This window comes from Tympanuchus pallidicinctus, unplaced genomic scaffold (assembly GCF_026119805.1).
Source record: "Tympanuchus pallidicinctus isolate F22 unplaced genomic scaffold, pur_lepc_1.0 scaffold3, whole genome shotgun sequence".
Lineage (NCBI taxonomy): Eukaryota > Metazoa > Chordata > Aves > Galliformes > Phasianidae > Tympanuchus > Tympanuchus pallidicinctus.
The window spans coordinates 20,015,068-20,036,871 of record NW_026294747.1 but is presented as its reverse complement, the minus strand read 5'-3'; the positions used below and the strand labels follow the sequence as shown (position 1 = coordinate 20,036,871).

Genomic DNA, 21,804 nt, shown 5'->3' with positions numbered 1-21,804 from the left:
ATATAACTTGATCTCCCTTTTTAAAAAAAAAAAAAAAAAATTAACTATCAGAACTATCAGGTGCTCATCTGCATGAGGAATACAGAGAAATTAATAATAATGGGTGTATACCTTTGCATAAACTCTTAAAAAAACAAACAATCAAAAAAATCCACATGCACCAAAAAGAAAAACAACAACAGAACAAAAAAACCCTACAAAAACAACAAAAAGAGAAGTTACCAGCAATCATAGAATCATAGAATGGATTGGGTTAGAAGAGAGATATAAAGAATCATCAAGCTCCAAACCCCCTGCCACATGCAGGGCCCCCCAACCTCCAAATCAAAACAAGCAAACAAATAACATGAACAAATTATTTAATTCAGATGAATGATGAACAGCCAAGGACTTGCAGCTTTGACTTTCACACTAACATTTTCAGCAGCTGCATAAAATTCTAGATGGAGTGGCCAATGTTTGGCTCTTTTGATTCAATTTATTCAAATAGCTATGATGTATTAATGTTAGCTTTTCTTAAATAAATGGGAGATATTCATCTTTTCCCTTTGTGCCTTATTTTTGATGTTACAAACTACTTACTGTTTTTTCTTGAATTTGATCTTTCAGACTTTTGTGATTTTTTTTGAGTCTTTTTGACTGTTTATACTATGTATTTCAAGTATGCTACACCATAATGTGGAGCATGACATGGTTTGTGTAATGATGCAGTGCATGCTCTTAGATCAAATGCTTTTAGTTGCTGTGGTTTCAAGGAGTGAGCTTGATGGACCACTCCTTACAGATGATTATTTCCAGCCACATACTTCCAGTAAATCTGATCATGCTTTTAAATAAGAAGTGTTTGGAGTATTTCAGGTGGCTGCTGCATCATTTTATACAGTCTTGAGTATAAGTATTTATTTTCATTCTTGTCTTGTATTAAATTCATCTATTACAAAGTCACTCAAACTGACATAAGAGTCAGGCAACTCTTTAAGATTTTTTTGTTGTTGTTTGAATCTTTCTCTCTATTTGTAGATTTTCCAGACAGAGAAATTTCCTACTGGAATACTAGATGATATTCAAATAAAATTTAAACAATTTTTCTAAATCTTATTTAGAGGATTTTGTAAGTTTCAGAATGAAGTTTCAGAAAATTCTTCTATTTTTCTATTTTCCTCTTTAAAATTTTGTTAAAGCTTCTGTATCCTTAAAACCTTTTGTATTAAAAAATCTTTAAAATTCTTAATTCACTTGGGTGCTTTACAATATTTTTTATTGTGTTCTCCTTTACTTTATAGGGAAGGAAATTACTTAGTACTTTGAATACTTCCTAGAGTTTAGGATAAAGCTTTCTTAAATTTGAGTTGCGTTTTCGTAACTTACATTGTGGCACATCAAAGTATTTCACCTTTAAACAATGTTTAAATAAATAAATGTTAAAAGGAAAAGTTCTTTAAACAGAATTTACTCATGATTTCCCAGAACTGGTATTTAATTGCTAAGTCTGTACTTTAGGATGCTGTTTGTATTCTGTTTTTAATTGATTGATGTTGTGAAGTCAACATTGGATCTATACAATTTAGTTGCATCATTCTGTATTTTTAAATGTGTTTCCTTCACTTAAGGAAATTGGCTGGCACTCTTTTACTCTGGAGTTCGCTTCTATCCTCCATCCTACCTTCAGTACAACTGACTTGGCTACACTTCCACAGTCAGTTAATATTCATGTTAATGAAACAACTCAGTCTGTCTCAGAGCTGCACCAAAAAAACAACTAGTAGAGGAAATGGTATATTTTATTCTGCCTTAATTACACTTTTGTAATTATGTGGAAGCCAGAGTGGATTAGAATGGAGTTGTGGAAAAGCTTGTATCAAGTTAGAAACATAGTAGTTCAGTGCCATTTTTACTACATTTCCTTGCTGTTTTTTGGGAAATGACTGTTCCAGACATGGGTTATGCAGAATCAGAAACAGCAGAGCGCTGTTTTCTTTCATTTCTTTCTTGAACTAATTTTACTTCCCTATTCAGAAACCATCAAGCTTTTTGGTTAGGAAAAGTCTCATTTCTACTCTGTACTTTTGCGAGCTGTTCTTATTCATCCTTTCAGAATTTCAGAAAAGTTATTAGTTATCTGAAGTAATTATAGGAAAATAAATAGAAATTTTTCCTTTATTTATTTGTTGCCTTGAATTATATAGTTGAGACTTGATCTGTGGAACAAAAAATATGGTTTCAGACAGTGCATCTTGGTTGTGACATAGTCATTCTTTAGGATTTAATGGATTGGATTGCTTTCAGCATCTGCTACTCTCTTTGTTGGATTCATTTGCAATGTCTTTGGCAAAACCCAATTTCTAGATTGCTTGATGTTTTTGTATTTTCTTTTAGGCTTTTAGTTTTTTTATTCAGCAGTGATTTTCTGCTCTTCTCTGCTGGGTCCAATGACAGACCCTGTGATTGACTATCACGTTCATCACTCTCTGAGTGCCAAGATTTCCATGTCTCTTTTAATTTAAGACACTTTTTCTAAACATCAAGATTTGCCGACATCATGGAAACAGTTCTTCTGCTTTTTTCCTTTATACACTTTGAGTTCTCACCTCTTTCCTTTATGAAATTCTCCTTATGGACTACCTTTAAAATAGGGCATGTTCTGAAACTCTCTGAGTAATATACTTAATGCACTCTCTGTTCCCATAATACAGCATTCATTTTAAATCATGGGCGTATAGAGGGATTTTTTCAAACTGACAGAATAGTTTTGACAGGAATCAAAATGATATATTGAGTGCTATTTCTGATCCAATTAATCTTTGCAAGATATTTCATGGAGATAAAGAAATGAATTTGCACTATGTGTGAATTTTTTTGTTATGTGTGAGATATATATTCTGTTTTGTAAGCATAAATATAAACAGATATGGATATAGTACAGGTCAGCAATAAACTGGAAGCTAGAGTTAGAGCACCTAGCAAAAGACCAGCTTTCCCAATATAGAGCCACAGGAACTGATAGTTTTGATCTTTATTGAGTTTAGAGCTACTCTCTAGAAAAGGTTGTTAGGGCAAGACTCTCAGTAATGTGTCATGAGATAGGAGCTCAGCCATCTTCCTGTTGACCAATCACTCAAGTCAACCATAAATGTATTTATAGTCATTCTCAGTATCTGAATCAGTGTCCAGGAATGAGGTATGAAATAAAGGTGTTGGCATTGACTGTGTTGTATTCACCAACTGATCATTGCACCTTTGGAGATCTAGTGTATGTTTAAAGCCTTTGTACTGCAGTCTTTGGTCAGTCTTCTAACTGGTTACCTCTACTCAAAGAGTTTGGTCTTGTTTTACTTAGAAAATCATAGTTTTCTCCAGTATGTTGCTACTTGCCAGAACTCAGGTTAGTTGATACTTTAAAACAAAACAAAAAGCCCTAAATTCCTAAGAATGCATCACTCGTGGTCTTGCTTTGTTGGCACTAAGAGAAACACTGACATACTGAAATCTTAAGACTGTATAGAGTTTTAAACATTTGTTTATTTGACTACTACTGCTTTAGTTATTGTATTGTCAGTGGTTGCATGGTGTGTCATTTGCTCCTCTCATCATAACAACTACTGTCATAAGAAAGCAATATGCAAAATTCCAGTGGCTCTATGCTTGACTTTAGAGAGAACACAACTCTACTAATTCTTATTTACTGTCAATTGCCATTCTTTTTACAAGCACTTCTCCTGCCTGTCCCGTGAGGCAGTAGGAAAAGAAGAAAATATTTTAGAGAATCTGGTATCTGTTGTATAGATGCAATTAATTCCCAGAAATATGCTTTTGTTCTTTCTCATCATTCAGATTTTCTGAATTGAATGCACTAGGCAGGAAGTGATCAGAGCTCTGTTTTGCTCATTTACGTTTTTCCTTTAATTGTCAGTAAGTCAAACTGACAAATTTCTAGGGTTCATTTCTTCACCCAAAAAGATAAATTAATTAACACTAATAATTACAAACAATTATGATATGAGTATTTCTTCAATTTTAAAACAGTTATGAAATAATTTCTGTTCACTCTTTTTAACCTAGTAGCATCATTTTAACTACTTTATTTGAGTTGTTCTTTCTTTTAATTATCATTAAAATCTTGGAATCTTTATCTAATTTTCCTCTTTCTAAATTTTATCTTGAAATCAAAAGTATTTTAAAGGTAACATCTATGTCAAGATGTTTCTCTCATCTCCCTGAAAGGCCAGTGGATAATTGAAGATAAAGAAAAGTTGAAATCCTAAAGATTGATGGGAAATAGTTATCTGGGTCTGTCAACACTTCTATAACATCAAGGTCTCAATTTGAGATGGGTGCCACCTTGGGAAGTAGAGCAGAAGGAATATTGTCCCTTTGTAATGACATAAACTTTCTTTCTTTGACTCCTACCTTCCTCAGTTGCATAGGTTTTTAACAGAACTTCTGGTGTTTTCTGCATCCAAAGAAGCTGCTCTAGTATTGATCTTGGTTAAGGGACTAGAGTTAATAAATATTGTCATAACATATTGTCATAAGCAAACAAAAAAAGAAGCTTCACAGGATTCATCGATATTAGTCATGGAGGGCAAATAGATAACAAAATGATAAGTTACTTTATTAATTTTTTAGGAAGCTATTTATACAGAAAAAAAGAATATATCTAACTAGATCTTTGCAAATTATTATATTTAAACTGAAGATACAGGCTTGCTCTACATTCTATCCATAATGAATTTGTATTTTGTAAATAAAGAAGTGAACGGAAGGAAAAAAGATAGATCCTCCTATTTCTGGACATTATTATTTTCTTCTCAGATACTGAAAGACTGTACATTGATTGATGAAAAAATATTATTTTTATATCTAAGGACAGTTTTGGAGTAAATCTTGCCTTTTCTCTATCGTGGATTTTAAAAGTATTTTTACTTTTTTGAATTCTTTAATTGAAGAAAGCAAGGAAAAGAAGAAGTGAAGCCAATAGCTCATTAGCATAAAGGTCGTTCATAATGTGGATGTTTCTGGTTCTAGACTTTGCTATTGCTTGTCTCCAGATCCCAGATACAGAAGTTTAAATTAGTAGGAATGGTGAATATTTATCTGATTTTGATTGGAAATTCTATCTTCAAAGTGAGCGATTTTTCACAATAAAAGTTTTCCTTGAAAAAAGCTTAAAACTTAGAATAGAACATTAAAATATTCATAACTATGTAATAATTATTAGCCTGAGTTCTTCATGGAAATTTTTCTGAAAAACTTGAAATGCTTATCTTTGACCATTATACTCATGCTCCTCTAAGAAGGGAAACAGATGTTTGTGGTATTTTATTCTGCAAAATAATTAGATGTGAAAAGCACGTAACGTTCTTTATACTTGTTTCTTGTTGATTTGTTGGCTTGATTGCTGACAGTAAAATCTTTATTGAAGAGACTGATTCTAGTTCCAGTTATACTACTGTACTATAGATCTTTACTGTAAACAGTCCTCTCAATATTATTCTTTAATTCTATTGAAATAAATTTTGATTCACTTTGAATTTACAATTTTATTCCATAATAATTTTCTAAAATCCAACTATATTAGTAGCTTTCTCTCTATTCATTGATCTTGAAGTTCTATTTAGAGAAAGGAGCATCTTGTAGAAACTATTCTATGATCTATGCATATTGTTGTAGCTATTGCTATTCACTGAAGTCATGGGGCTTTTTTTCTTAAGTCTTACTGTTTGCTCCTGTATTTTCCTATGGATAGAGGGTAGATTTACTGCTTTGAAACTATTTGAAGGTGTAAGGGTGTATTACTATTATACACTCTATGGAAGTTATTTCCCTTGTACTAACCCCCTGAGTAGATGTAAGTATATAGATATATACACAAACACACACACACATGCATCTATAAAGCCATCTTAGCAGCTCGCAATGAGGCTTAAAGATGGACCATGTTTATTCAGGGTAAGGTCATGAATTGGACAAGATAATCTGTAATGAGTATGACCACTGTGCCATATCGGTGAGGCAGGATATAATTGTGGGGAGACTTCTGGTTAAATCTGAATTGCAAAAAGATGAGTAAAAGAATGGACAGAAATTCAGAAAAAATCACAACTTGTCATCCCTACAAATTAGCTGTATCTTGTAAAAATAAGTTCTTTCAACTGATATTCTGAAAATGTTTGACTTAATGCTAGCTATTTCTCTTTATGACCTGTAGGTCTCTCAAGGATTATATAATGAAATCACTTCCTTTACCATTTAACTAAATTCACCCCACATCTGCTGTCTCAAATCCCATCTGATCTCTAGCCTTATAGAGCCTGAAGTTCACCTTCAGAGTTCTTTTCAGTTCTTCCTTCATTTTAGAGTTGGATGTCATTTAGTTCTTACCCTCTGGAGTCCATTCAGTTTTGCACATACTCTTCTTTGTTTCTTTGTTTCTTTCAGCTCTATACCTTCTTTCCTGCTATAAACCAAGGCTTGGGATGACCTCTTGCTTGTGCCGTATCCTTTCCTCTGCTCAGCTTTTATGCAATTCTTATATAATCTTTTGCAGAACCTTGCAATATGGGCTGTTCTCTAGCTGCTGGGACAGAAAGATATTTAGCAATAATCTGAAACCTGTTTAAACTTGAAATTTGAAGCCTGTGATAAAAAATATGATAAATATTATTCCATTATCATTATTTTATTTGTTTGTCTGTCAATCTGGATTAGTCAAGATATGCTTAACGCACAAGATTTCATGCAGTGACAAATGTACTGATAATATAGCATGGTTTTGTGAAATTAGATGAATAATTAGCTCTTCTTGAATATGTAGGTCAAAAAATGTGAATCCCTGTTGATTAACAAGTTGATCATTTCTGAATAATAATATTTCAGTAAGTAGTTGTTTATTTCATGTTCAGAGCAGTTAATCTGTAGATAATTTGCAAATACATTTCAGCTCATAGCTAGCAGTTGTTAAATTTCAATTTGTTTCAGTGATTTCCATAGTTTTATATCTGTATTGAAATTTTATACAGCTATTCAGTAAACCAGTATTTTGAACAGCATATTAAATAAGCTGGTACACACCATTTAGGTTTTTTGTACTTTGTCTGTGATTTTAAATTTGAGTAAATACTCCAGTATTTGCCTCTAGATTTTTTCATGGTGGCTACTTGATGTGTGCTTTTATGCATTTTAAATGCCATTACTAAAACATCTTTCTCAGCAACTTCTAGGAACTTTTGAAAATATTATCTAGTTTTTATCTTCTCGTTTAACAGAAGTCACACATTAACCATCACCATAACAGATCCAAAGAACACATGGGTGTGAGACTCAATGTCTAAGATTTGTCTCCTGGTTTTATTATAACTGACACCATACTGTTACTTTATTGCAGTTCCTACAGTCAGTTTCTTATTTTTGAAATACTACCTCTATCAAATCTGCATGACTGAGTTCCTGTGGTGTTGCCTGGAAGTTGACTGCTTCCCAGTTTTATTTTAGATCTCCTTGGAACTTCATGCAAGTATTTTTATATTAATGTAATGTAAGAAATCTTTGAAGACTTACTGGAAAAGAAATGGTTTGTGGTATTTGCATATTTTAAAGAAATTGTCAATTTTTATAAATTGACAATATTTCTAGAGAAAACAAAGAGCATAATTAACATGTTAAACATGAAGTATGAGACCGTGGCAGAATTGCAGTGTAACATGTATGCATTGCTTCCCTAGTTGTATCCTAACTGTTACATGATTCTGTCTTTTCTACATGGATTTGAGACCTCAAAAATTTTACAGCCAAACTGACTATAGCTTCTCTATATGCAGAGCTGTACTTTCAAACATTAAAGCATGTAAAACCATTTAAACTTATGCTCTGACCTTATTCTTTCTAAGCTGTGTGCAAGTTTATTACCTATTCATCATCACTGATCTGTTGAAACTTGTATTTTCCCTTTGCTAAATCAGAAGATGAAACAACATGGCAAGTTCATGAGGGAGACACAGAAAATGAAGTAAATATTGCATATGTTAACCTACACATGTTGAGTATTCCTTCTGAAGACGTGCTGAAGTCCATTGATTTAGAATAGCTCTCAGTTCAGCCAGGATTCAAAACACCCTGGCTTGCTTCTCTGCGGTACTTTTTTTTTCCCAAAAGCACACACAAGCCACCAGAAATGAACTTTATATTCTTGTGTGTTGTTTTCTATTTGCAGAATTTTGTTTCAGTACTTTTGAAATATAGGAAATATATTAATAGTGTTTGAAAGAGAATTGTAAAATGTTTGACTGAGATAGTTAAAACATTAACCAGAACCTATGTTATTTGCAGTATTCCCTCAACATCTATTGTGTTAGCTTGAGGCTCTTATCAAGATACAGCTGTGCTGTGCTGGGCTCCAAAAAGATTCTGCAGTCATTCATGATGTTGATAAATGCTATAAATAGATTGATTTAACTAAAAATAATCTTGTCAGGCCAGCAATTGGTATTGCTCAGTGTATTTGTTTTAGAAAAGGAGACTGTACTAGGAAAGACTACATCTGTCCAGCACTGTTGCAAAAGAAATACTCCAAAGCCTTTAAAGCAGCACTACCTAACACTGTGTCTGTGCTAGCAGACAATTTTTTTTGCACTGGTTTATCATTTCTCATAAGCTCTACCACATCCCTAGAAGCTTTAAGTGCTACTCAGGCCAGTATTTAAAGCAGTCTTCACTTAGTCTTTATGAACTGCTCCTTATGTTGCAATCGTAAAACAAGCACAAAAAAAGCAAACGTAGGGAGATGGATTCCTGAACTGTAGGCACTACTCTTCCCCAGTGACTCTGTATTGAACCAATTCCTTAGAAAAAGGACTTCAGCATGCCACTTTTCATCTGGAAGAAAAATAAACCTGAACTTTTACTAATTACAGCATCTATTACTTGATTTCTTAGCAGCAGAAATATCAACTAAAATGTTCAGTCTTATAGTTAATTCTTCTTAGCTGTAGAACTTCTGAAATTTCTGTTTGAATAAAGCCAGTGCTATCCTGAATTGTTTTATACTACTGCTGTGTTGGCTCCTTAGTTGCTGTATTCTAAATTCCTAACGGGCTTTTGATTGAATAGATGTCCATGCCACTCTGCTATATTGGCATGCTAATGTTTTGAAGGTAAATAATTTAGTCTGAGTGTAAGAGCAATGCTATGTAAGATCCAGATAAGCTAATCTATTTTCCAGATGAAAACTGAAACTGAAGCAAAGTCCTTAATTGGCCCTCCTGTTTTCCCCACACTGCAGAAATTAGGCACAATTCAGCATTATTTTGTTCAACAGAGAATGCACTCATGTTGTATCTTGTTTTTATTTTGCTCATTATAAACACTGTTTGGCTCCCTTCTGTGCTATTATTTTATGCTCCTCTAAGTTAAGTTAAAGGGACTGACTAGCACTAAACACTTGCAACCCAGACTTAGATTTCAAATTTTGTTTTGGGATAATTGGTTGGCCTTGAGTCAATCTGTTTCTCCTACTGTTATCCTTAAAACTTCATTTACTTTGCATAGCTATGCTATGAGTTAACTTTGTGATAACCAGTAAAAAACCCACAAACAAACAGAAAAATACAAAAACTGAGGAGAGTGCTAGAAAAGGTACATGGTAGCCTCATGTACTGAAGATGTTACTGGAGTAACTGAGGGTAAAACAAAATTCATAGAGAAAGCCAAAGTAGCTGGGCACAAAGCTGACTAAAGATCCTTGGTTCTCTTTTAGAAAATTAGTGAACGTACTAAATGATAAACTGAATTCTCTGGAAATCCTGTGTTTCTAGAATATTTATAAAGAAAACTAAGAGGTGTTACTCTGAGAGTATGGATAATAGTCAAATCGTACATGTTTTACTAAACACAGTCATTATCATTCAACTTTTATTTTTCATGAAGTCCCTTGGTGTTGTTGATATCATTCATTAAAGCAGCTTTGAGTAATATTAATTTAAAATATAGGAATACAGTAACAGCACAAAAATAATGACAGCAATCATGTGTCATGCTCATTAAATGTGTTAAGACATTTTTATCTTTAATTAGCTCACCTTTATTTACACTCTTCTCTTACTACTTTCTTTACTATTTGAATTGTGAGTACTGCTGTTAACTCATAGTGCTGAGCTTGCAGCAACATTAATAAAAACTTTGTCAGTGGAAAAATATTTTTAAATATTATGAGCATAGGTTACAGCTCTTTAATTTTATTAGAGGTGATTTTAGTCACCGAGCTTTGACATGGAATGCCTTGACGGACTTCTTAATTCTACTGCAGATTCATTTTCTACAACCATTACTTTTACCATGCCTGGACTTGAGGTGGCAGTCGTAGTGCTGTGTGGCTGTGTATATGTCATTGATGCAAAACATAAAAGTTTCATTCAAGGCTGAGAGGCTGCATCAAACTACCACATTCTTAGACAAGAATACTTTTATCTTTGATTCTGTGGCAGTCAGGAAAAGTGAACTGCATACGTATGATTTTTTGAAATTGTATTTTTATTGGAGATGTATTTTGAGGGAAAGATTGTAGTTCTCTAGTTTAGAAATTTAGAGATGATTTTACAGTGCTTTCTAATATCATTCTCTTACTGTGAACCCACAGTAAGAGTTTTAAATATCAACTGAACTAATCAAATAGGCAAGGGGTTAATGAGAATCTCCCAAACTATCTCAGCCTATCTATAACTTATTAAATATCAATCTATCTACTTTTGCTTTCTTCTTTCTTTTTCTTTTTTTTTTTTTTTTTTTTTTTTTTTTTTAATATGCTAAGAAATTCTAACTCATTTAAGGGAATGCATATTTTTATAGGCATAATGAATGGAAGAAGAGGCAATTTGCTTTGCCAAATTCAGAATAGAATCTTGATTCAAGGGATTTGATTCTCACAGTAGGTGTATCTGCAATATTAACACTTACTTCCAGAGAATAAGTTACTATATGTGATTACATGAAAATCAGAGAGAAGGCACTTGTCACTTCTTTTTTTCTTTTCTTTTTTTTTAAGATGGAATATAAATTCCAACAAGGCTGTACCTTTTAAGCAAGCACTCTGTTTCCTTTACACACAGACCAGTCAGCCTCAGTAACTTTCTTTTCAAATGAGAGTTATGTTAATGAATGCCACTGTAATATGTTAGCTTTACAATATGCTTCCCAAGTATGTGGAAATTTCTGCTTTGTCATCAGTCTGATTTCTTGACTTTACCACACAATTGCAATCAAGTACAAATTAGCCTTTTTTAATTGGCTAAGAAATGAGAGTCACTTACCACCTTCTGAGAGGAGAAAATGGTTCTCCAGGTAGCTGGCAGGACTGAACCATCAGTGAGAAATAATGTGCATACCCTGTTACCAGCCTGAAAAGATAACTGTGTTTCATACCTTTTTAAACTCCTGACACTTGTTTTCATTTGCTTAACTTCAGAATTCATGAAAGGTGAGACTTGTTAAAAGTCCAGATTACTGACTTATGCTTGAAGCCTGAAAATTATTGGAAAAAGATTCTTTTAATGTGTTTCTGATCCTTTAAGTTATACCATTGCATTTCTATATTGATTTGCTGAATGTTGTAAGCTAAGCTAAACTTGGCCATGTGTACTTAAAGCCAGTCTGCCTTTATGGCTAGATAAATAGCGTATGTCAAAATCACTGTTCCTCGAAAGCTGACAAAACTGGAGAGCTGGATCTTGCTACCTGGCACTGATTACTTGAACATCTGCATGCCATCACTCTATTTCTTGTAATTATGATAATTGATAATTGATAAGACTTCAGTTATGAGGCAGACTTACTGGACAATCTAACATTCTCACTCTAGATCTGCCTTGGCATTTTCTCTCATACCAACAGATTTAAAATTCTTAAAATTTCTAAGTCAGATTTTCTCTGCAGTTGATGTGCTCCTCTGTAGGATGGCTGAAGAAGAGCTCACAGGGGGTCACAGAGAGTTATTAAAAAAAGCAAGCTTTTCATCACAAGGTTTACATTAACGATTCAGGAATCTGCAGGAATATGGTCTCTTTTAAAATATACATTTTTTTAATTCTCTGTTGACAGCAAGGAACATCCTGCAGCACTGACTTTTGATATCTTTTGAAAGCAAGAAAGAAAACTCATTAGCTATTCTAAGAAGAGGATATGCATTTACAAATGCAGGAGACAAAAATTATTTTCTTACTTTTTTTTCTTATTTCCTAATAGAGAAAATGATAAAGCTCACTTAAGCTACTGTCAGAGCAGTAGATACAGACTGATTGTAATAAATGTACCATAACTGCTATAAATATTCTTCATTTTCTTTGGAGTCTAATCCACAACTAAAATAATTTCATTCTTAGTTTATCATACAGACTGTTTATTTCCTTCATCTATTCTTGTTAATAAATACTGAAAAAGGACAACAGGAGATATTCTGAAATGTCATCTACAAGATATCTTTCAAAGCTTTTTACTATTAATATTCAAGGACTTTTTGTTTTTGTAAGACTTCTTTAAAAAATCCACCCAAGATGCCAGTATATCATTTCTTTTACAGTACTTGTGAAAGATCTTTTCATTTCAAACCAAATGTGTGCTTCTTGAAAAGCTTGAGCTGTTTTTGGTAGGAAAAAAAAAAAAAAAAAACAAAACACAAAAGAAATAAAAAAACACAACCTCCCTGCAGCTCAAGTAACTTCTTAGCTGCATATGAAATGTGTTCTTGACTCTCATAAAATGTTAATAATGTGTTCACATTCACAAATAAAGATCTATGTAGTTTGTAAAATGAAATTGTAACATGTACTTATAATTCCCCAGTTGAGATTTTGTTTTCATATTATATTACTTGACAGCATATGACGTCTGGGAAAACTGCAGATCATTTAACCTCTTGATTTTTTTTTGTGTGTGTGTTTCTTGTCATTCCAGAAATGAATTTCTTTTTTGGAAGAAATCATCATTATTTATTGAATTGGAAAGCTAGCAGACTGATGGTCCCCTGGGTGCTGTGAATAACATGTAAGTATAATACATTTACTATTCCACTGATGACATGTTCATGTTCAGTTCAGTTAGTAATTATGATTCAATTTTAACAAAGAGATTCTTAGTTTTGTTTTTTTTTTTTTTTAATCCTAGTAGCAGATAAGTAATATGACTGTATCCTCTCTCATTTGACTTTTGAAAAGCTAATTGATTCAACTTTGTTCCTCTTTGATCTCTGCTCACAAACATTTGAGGGGATGGTTTTATTTTCTCCAGTATATGAGGATTATATGAGGATCTGTCACTGAAATAGTTATGCAGTCATGCAAAAGCAGGATTTTAGTCATTGATTCTTGGACTACAACTTTCCTCAGAATTTTGGCAAGAGTAGGGAGGTATCAGGTGATTGAGTTTGTGTGTTGTGTATAATGACTTCCAGAAGCCTAAATGTGAGGTTTGCTACATAGCCAGGCAGCTTGCTTTTATTTATGTATTCTTTTCTAACAACTGTGAGTAATTACTTTATAAAAGGTGGTGGTTTTTTTTTGTTTTGTTTTGTTTTTTTTTTTTTTTTTTTGTTTTGTTTTGTTTTGTTTTCTTATGAATTGAGAGAAGAAATTGTTTCAGTCTGACTGTTCAAATGTATTGTATGGTAAAAACTCTGGGATTTAGGTCCCAAACCGGGATCTAGAAACTATGGAATGAGAACTGAAGCAAGTCCACATTTTCTGGTAATACTGGTAATAAGAAGATGTAAAATTCGTCAAAAAATTAGAGGTCTTGAGAATGTCAAAATCAAAATTATTATTTTATAACAATAATTTAGTTGTCAGTGATATTTGCAAGTACCTATAGCATTAGACTAGGGGAGAACTAAATTCCCAGGGCATTACCAACATCTACACTTCTTTCGTTGTTCATAAATACTTTCAGTGTCCTAATTATATGATTTAAGATCAAATGTTTCGTTGTTAGGGAAAGAAAATAAATCTCATCAACTCATTGTGAAGGTGAGTTCCTTTACTTAGTGTGCTCATTAGCATTTGTGATAGAAGAAATTAATTTGAAATAAAAATTAAATGGATATTCCAGGTAAAAGAAAAGCTAGAATGCACTTGGCCTAATATTACTATGCAGCTATTGGCTGTGGTTAAGCAAGAAGCTCAAGCTTTTTTTCTGTGAAGTCCCATCATTTACATTTCTTGCTATCACTGTCCTCATAATCTTATGATATTTTTAATTCCTCACTGCTTTCTAGAAGATCTTTACTTCTAGTCTTTACTAGCCTGCTCATAACAGCAAGTGCCTTATGATAGCACCTAACAAGATTACTAAACACATGCAGCAGATGCTTGATTTTCATTGCATTCAGCTATTGAAGGTATTCTGGTAGCTAACACATGAATTATTTCATGTAATAGAAATTTTGTTTTAGGAAATGTATTTTGAGTGTATTTTGCAGGAAAGTGTCATGAGCAGTGCTAATACTTAAGTATATGTTAATTTTAAGAGTGTGGGTACTATTCTTCAGCTGAAAACGCTGTTCAGGAGTGCTTATTTTTCTTGTTCGACAATTGACTTAACTGAAAACATTTTAAATTGCATAGTTACATGAGGAACAGTTATTTTCAGTTCAATCAAAAACGGCTTTTAGTAAGAGCAGAAATTAGTGACAATATGTTAGGGGACCATGTATCACAAAAGACACAGCTTCAGCTTGCATGTGAAAATCATTTAGCTGTGATAACAGAAATTAGATTTCAATCAGTATGCTCTTTGTTATTAATCCATTTTTCTTCTTTCATCTGAAGAGGTCCTAATAACATGTTAGGCAAATCATAGTCTTTAAAAGCTAATTTGAAATAAAAATGCTTTTGAATCCTCACAATTTCAGATATACATTTTATGGATATAATTATATGTTCCTTTGCTACTACTGTATGAGTGCATACTTGTAAATGTGCACAATGTTGTACTTTTGGTTTTGATCCAAACCTATTGCTGTCAATGAAAATTTTGCTATTATTTAAGCCGACTTGTGAGAGAACTGTGGGTTGTGCAACAAAAACATTGTTTTGAGGACCTAAAAATATTCTAAAAATATAAGGGTACTACTGATTAACGGGTAGGGTTTAAGTACTAATGTAAATGTCTTCCTTTGGAGCAAAAGAGGTGGTGTCTTAGGTAATTTTAAATCTTTGGTGTTTCACTAGTCTCGTCTATGATCTGAACTTGAGAATTTTCTGGTATGTACGCACCTGTGTGCATTCTTCATGAGAAAACTTTCACATAGGTCAGTATGAATATAATCTCAGCTGAACTGAAGCTATAAAGCTTCTTGCAAGTCCTTGTGATAGACACTGGTCTTACTACATTTGGGGGCTTTTGGTCAGCTACTGTGGGTATCTTTTTTGCCTGTCTGGTAGCTTATAGGTAGAACAAGAGAGCTTAACTTTTATTGTCGATGTTGAGAAATTACTGCCAATTTAGGAGTATTAGTCTCTTCTGTTTCTAGTCTGGCTGTGACGATTTTTAGCAACCAAAAATTCCATTTTAATTTCACCTCTCATCAGATAAAAATCTGATGATTTTGTTGAATCATTATCAGAGGTCAATTACTCCGCTGTCTGGAAGTTTCAGCACTGTTCTTGTTTCAATGAAGATTACAGGCTGGGTTCAAGAGTCAGTGGTTCCTCCACATTTAATATCTCCTAGATATAGCCCTATCATACTTGTGATCTAACACACAAGATGAAGCATGAAGCATGCCTACAAAGTATTGGTACAAGGCTATGCAGACTTCATAAGACCCTTACAAAGAGTGAATGGATTCTGATAGATCTTTTTATGCAGTGATCAAAAATTATTAGCATGAACTTGCGTCATTATTTGGTTACATACATTCCATCCCTATCACAAACCATTAAGTCACCTTATGTTCAATAAATGTCTTCTTTATTTCATTTTCTTTGTGTTATTCTTGATTTTTTATTCTTAATTTTGATACTATCTACAGGTTCTGTGTAGCCTGCTTTGATTAATGCTCTTATCAAATTTATCTATATAATTCTAAATTCAAATCAATTCAGTAACATAATGTTCAACCACTAAACTTTCACTGGAATTAAAATAGCCACAGAAAACTCTCCAAGTCTGTTGCTATCAGTGGATTCCAAGAAGCTGATAAAAATGTGAAAGAAAATTATGAGATTGAAAAGAGGCCTCCATGTTTTTTTTTCCTCATTTAAAGTAATCCAGGTATTGATTTTTGTTCACAAAGATTATACAAATTGCAATAATCTATGTGATGAAGTTACCTATGGAATATTTGAGGAAAAAAAAAAAAAATCATTTTTCAAAAGGAGTTGCAATTTTTTCAAGAGTATTCCTTAAGGAAATTGCCTAAAGAAGCGTCCTGCCTGCTTGGCGCTGTTGTGATTTGATTTTCTCACAGTGCTGCAACAGTACTCCTTCTTGGACTCTTCAGCAGAGGTGGCTGTGGCAGGTGCTGTAAGGTCTTTACTGCCCATTGGCCCTGATGTTTTTTCTAAAGAAAGCTTGTTCACATATTTTGTGTCTTCAAACATAATGTTAAATTCATGCAGAGATTAAAAAAAAATGCTGCTTTCCACAATTATACTGTTGCATAGCATGTTTAATTTCTTTTTCTTTGAACAAGACATCAAATTGGCCCAAGGAGTGTGCTAAATGAACAACTTCACTTTCTTTCCCAGTCATGACAGTAGTTTTCATTTGAGTTTGGTTAGGACTTACTAAAGGAGCATGCAGTTCATGTAGACAACTCCAAATAACTGAGATGTGACCTTCTCCCTTTCCTAAATTCACTGCTTGAGGGCTTACCAGTTAGATCCTTGCTGACATTATGGGTAATTATTATGATATAATAGAGTAATTGGGACTAATACTTTCTAAGCCATTTAGTTTAGTTTCACCTTAATTAATTTAGATGTCTGTGGCCATCTAACTATGTAGGATCCTTTGGTATGAGAAGACAGGAGCTAATTTCTGTAAAAGGTGATTTGGGTATTTAAAAGTTAAATAAAAATAAATAAAAAATAAGTGTAATCCTTTTTTGAAAAGCACATTATGTTGGCAGACTTATACCAATTAATCCAATAACAAATTTAATTTGTTTTCAGAGTTTTGCCTGCAGTATAATTTATTATGGCATCTTGTGTTCAGTTTGTTAATGAATATATTAAGAAACTCATCTGTTGTATTTCAAAGTGTAAACTGTGAAAAAACCAATATCATGGTGTTTTATTGTGGCATGGCAATTATTTCAAGCAAGTTACACTTCTAATTATGCCAAACTAGTTTACGATGGAACTAGTCTTGTCGGTCTTGTATTTTGTCAGTCTTGTTCTCTGTCACCCAGAGCAGCACCCATAATGCAGTGTGACATCATCTTTGGGTTGTTTTAATCAATTTTTTCTGTTTCTTTTTCAAAATTTTTCTTGATGCATGACACTAAAGATCTCTTGGTTGCTTTGCTTCTTATCTCACTTACTGTCGTACTTGAAGTTTCTAAGCAAGTTCTGGTCTGACAGCATGTAGTTGTCAGTGATAACTGTTGAAGCTTTTGGAGCTATTCTACTGGTATTCTTGCAGAAACATAACGCATTTGTTTTCTCAAAGCTTTATGCAGGTCATATAAAAATACATTTTGAGCAGTCTCTTGAGGGAATTTACAAATTTTTCATGTCATTCTTCTCCATCCACCATTGAAAGTGGATTCTTTTCAACTTGATGTGGCAAAAGTAATGGCAGCACAACTCCAGTGCTCTTGTACTGTGATCCAATCTGGTTGTATGGATAAGGAAAAGGCATTTAGATAATGGAAAAATTATGTTTAAATTAGTGGTAAACTTGCAGTTTCTTGGCAAAACAATATAAAAACAGTAATAGCAATTAAAAAAAAAAAAACAACACAACAACAAAAAAATGATCCATACTTGTAAAATTATTAATTACCTGAATGTGTCTTGTGTCTTATTGATGAGCTTGGTTTGTAAGAAAACTATTTGACACATTTCAAGCACTCATATTTTTCCAAACAGCATATAGCTAATATTATTAAATATCTAAACATCTTATACATACCCAGAGCAGCATGAAATTTAAAACCAGTATTTGATTAAATTACATCAATACTGCATTCACTTTGATTTATTGTAATCTTACATACATACTAAACACAGTTGTAGATGCAGCAATATTCATTTATGTGTTTAAATTACAATAATTGTAATGCTTGTAGTAATTTTAATGCTATTAATTAAAAATTATGTAAACTCCTTAAATGCTTCTATTCTCAGCAACCTTGCAGTACACTGTGTTTTATATATATCATCTATCATGTACTAAATAAAACCATTCACAAACTAAAAGGTCTATAGACTCATTTGTATGCTCTCAGTTTTCAGACTGCAGATGTCTGACAGTGTAGTTACTATGAAGTATGTTTTGTCACCAGTTTGAAGGTCACTTTGAAGCAAAACTAAGAGCATATCCTGTGCATCACCAGTTGTAAATTTACAATGTTTCTGGTGGATGCAGGATGATTTATATCGATCAATTAGCTAAAATGTCTGCAGTTACACATTAAATGCTGGCAAATGCCAAGATTTTTCATAATATCCTTAAAGCATTGATATATATATATATATATATAGATATATACACAAATTGTTTAACCTCCCGGGAAAGAAAACTGAAAGCACATGATCAACTAGCTCTGGCTGTGGCTTGGCTGGAGGCACAGGGCTGCAACTGTGGCTCAGCCCCACATAGGCAGTGGCACCTTTCCATGCAACTGGGCATGGGGTTCTACCCTGAGGGATTGCAGCTTTTTAGGAAAGGAAGAATGTGTCAAGATGAGGCGTACTTGATAAAAGTGATCTCGTTTGAGAGGAAAATTGTGACAGCATATTATAATCATATAGTACTTGAATGCCATACGACAAAGATGTGTTGCACTTTTCACCAGTACCAGCAAGTGTTGTTTGAAATTCCATGGTTTTAAGGTGCTGATATACAAGCAGCTGTTGTCTGATTGCTTTGCTACTGCTACCATTGTTATTTTGTTGGTATCCTGATGGTACCCGTTTTGCTGAAGCTGCAGTCTGCCACAATTCTGCTGCTTGGTAAATATTCCAAACTGCTTCGTTCAAATAAATACATATAGAGGGACTCATATATGGTTCAAGCTGAGGTGCAGAGGTAGTATCTCAAAGTTTATTTGTGTTGTGAGAAATAGACACCAGGAGTTTCAGCCACAGTTTTCTAAAAATAAGCATTATGCTTCAGAATGATTTCCAGCCTAATTTCTGCATTTGTTGTGATCTAAGTAGCTATTCCAAATCTTTTCCTCATAAACTTTCTGAAAAACATACAAGCTTCATACAATACTGTAGTTTGCCATGTATTGAGCACAATTATTTTTATAGCAAATCTGCTTCCCTCAAAGATGTGATGTTGATTTGGATGATTTAGCCATAGTTCTCTCTATAATCTAAATATAGATTGCATAGGGAAAATATATCCCTTCAATTCTAGTATTCATTGTCAGTATTGTTAGATAACCATCAATTCAGTAAATGTAAATACTTAAAATGTAAGGAACAAGTAATCAAGTGTGGATAATGCTGTTTGGCTAAAATGAAATTAAGCTTCTTTTTTTCTTCACTAAAGTGAATTCTGAATCTGTTCACAGTTATGAAATATTAATTTAACAATATTTCTCTCTTTCTGATTGACACACTCCTATTCTTTGCTTAATTGTATTTTCATAGAATCATAGAATCATTGAGGTTGGAAAAAATCTCTAAGATCATCTAGTCCAATCATCAGATCACTTAGTACAACCATCAGATTTTTTGCTTCTGTATCCCTCTGAATACTGCTTGGAATAAGAAACATTTTTCTCTCTTTATGTTCGGTATTGGTGGTATATACCCAGATGTATGCATGCATTCATTCCTAATTTTTTAAGCTAGCATGTCTTGTAACATGAGAAAACATTCCTTTTAGGCATGTTGTATGTATTTCTATCTGAAGATGCCATGTGCTTTCCTAACATTGTCTCACATCATGAGAGGAAAAGAGCTTTTTCCTCTTATCTCATACATCTTCTAGCATCTGCTTAAAACTACATTTGGAAAATTAAAATTGGCTCCAGGGAAGTGCATTCATTGCTGGGTGATGTAGTTAAAGATTCACGGTAAATTGCAAACAGGTAATGAATCAGGTAGATGATTGATAAATAAAGCATAGATTTCTGGGACTTATTTTCTTGCATATATCCCCATAAACATGTTGTGAATATACATGGAGAAAGACAGATGTGCACTGAAATAGGAAATGCTTAGAATTTCATCAGGTGTTAAGTAGCACTGCAGAATAAGTGCTATAAATTGTTTTAAACGCTTAAATATATGCTGTGGCAATGAAGTCATGGTTGGACATATTACAAGAATAAGCTGAGTGCTACCTTACTTGAAGAAGAATATAGCTGTTGTCACCATAAAGGTGGCTGAGATGAGTCAGGTCACCAGTGTAGCTTTCAACATTTCTGCTATTGCACCCTGTGATCCTGATGATGGATTACTCTCATTCCCCAAATATAATCAAAATGGCCTCAACAAAAGAAGGAAAGACTGCTACAGGCAGTCTCAAGGCATTAAAGATGCAATTCTTGGAAACCTCCATGTCAGAGCCTAGAGTACCTCAGTAGCACTTTCTGTACCGATTCATGGCAACATTTTCAATTAACTTGTAAGCTTTGAGTGAACAAATACTGAGAAAAAACATTTTTACATCACGGGAAATAATCATTAGGAATCTGCTTTTGTGCATGAGAACTGAATTAAGTAAAAGTAATAAAAAAGAGACTATCAAAATCAGAATTATGTATGACACTATTAGGAATACGGAATATTAAGTTATTATTCTGAGTTGTAGGAAGCAGAAATCTGAATACAGACTTGATCCTCACCAACAGTTATTCAAACATACTTACACACTTCTCTTGTGTTTTTTTTCTCACATTCAGATGCATTCAAGATCTTGAAGTGTTTAAGAAAATTGCCATGTTTCTGGGAATCTGGGGAGGATTAGTTTGGTAAAGCATTTCAACAAACCCCAGAAAAGTGGGAGTTAAAAAATTCTTTTTGAGGATCTTTTCATTCCTCCTACAGAAAATGTCCTATTTCAGAGTCATAGCGGAAAAAAGCTGCCACTAATCAGAAGACTGGATTTGAAACAATCTCTGTATCTCCACTAGAAAATACTCAGTTTAGGGTATGAGCTCTTTCTCTATTTCTGTCACTAACCGTTAGCTTGGATAAATGCCCGTGTTTCATGCTCCAGTTACAGTAAATGTCTTCTAATGACAATATCCTAGTAAAAAGGATTGGTAAAAATAGTGATATGAAAATGGTAAATACAACTTAATTGACATTCCCTTAATAGAAAATGTCAAAGAAAAACACTGCTCTTTTTCCATTAACTATATTGTGTCCTTTGGATTTACTTTCAAAATTCCACAGAACCATTTGCCACAGAAGGCAAAAAGAGATCAGAAATATGAGCAGCAAGCTCTGACTTCCTGCACTATCTATGCCCTTTCTGCCAGGACAGAGCAAATGTTTACTTGTTATTCATCAATGCATGTTGTGAATCAGCAGCAAAAAAGAGAGAACAGATATAGAAACACTCATCTTATTTAAGCTAGAATGATGTTTTTCTAATCCTTCTATTATTCCTTTTATTTTCCTGTTGTTTTTA

The 21,804-nt window shown here is 33.3% G+C and overlaps 1 protein-coding gene across 7 annotated transcripts in view; it reads left to right on the top strand.

The window, feature by feature from the left end:
• The window catches only part of LRRC4C (leucine rich repeat containing 4C), a 464,862-nt gene that overhangs the window by 196,550 nt on the left and 246,508 nt on the right, over positions 1-21,804 (top strand). For all 7 annotated transcript variants that reach the window (XM_052693750.1, XM_052693759.1, XM_052693754.1 and 4 more), the window contains one exon: positions 12,940-13,029. The gene's annotated coding sequence lies outside the window, so the exon portion shown is untranslated. The remainder of the gene's footprint in view (positions 1-12,939; positions 13,030-21,804) is intronic.